Source organism: Eimeria tenella, genomic scaffold (genome assembly GCF_000499545.2).
Source record: "Eimeria tenella Houghton genomic scaffold, Eth_scaff1915, whole genome shotgun sequence".
Classification (NCBI taxonomy): Eukaryota; Apicomplexa; class Conoidasida; order Eucoccidiorida; family Eimeriidae; genus Eimeria; species Eimeria tenella.
In genome coordinates this window covers 1,715-2,106 of record NW_013541756.1, presented here as the reverse complement: position 1 = coordinate 2,106, position 392 = coordinate 1,715, and the positions used below count along the sequence as shown (strand labels likewise).

The 392-nt window shown below is 59.7% G+C and overlaps 1 protein-coding gene across 1 annotated transcript in view; it reads right to left on the bottom strand.

Moving 5' to 3' along the window:
- The window catches only part of ETH_00038095 (Serine/threonine-protein phosphatase, related), a gene marked incomplete at both ends in the record, with an annotated part of 2,729 nt that overhangs the window by 711 nt on the left and 1,626 nt on the right, over positions 1–392 (bottom strand). The gene's annotated exons all lie outside the window — the stretch shown is intronic.

Here is a 392-nt window from a genome sequence, read left to right as displayed (position 1 = left end):
AGCCCAAAACCCTCGGCGCAAGCTCTATCAGCAGCAGCAGCAGCAGCAACAGCAACAGCAGCCGCCGCAGCAGAAGCAGCAGCAACAGCAGCAGCAGCTCACCCTTCTCACAAGAGCCGAGAAGTCTCCGCGTTGTTCCTGCACGACTGCTGCGTGCGAAGCCAATCGAATCTGCACATATGCCTCAAGCAGCAGCAGCAACAGCAGCTGCAACAGCAGCAGCAACAGAAGCAACAGCAGCAACAGCAACAGCAGCAGCAGCAGCAAACTTGACTCACGTCCGCAGCACGACTGCCTTGGCGGCTGAGCCCTGTGGACTGGCGCGAGAATGTCAGGGAGCCCTGCATCTGGTACTGCTGCTGCTGCTGCTGCTGCTGCTGTGCTGCAGCAGA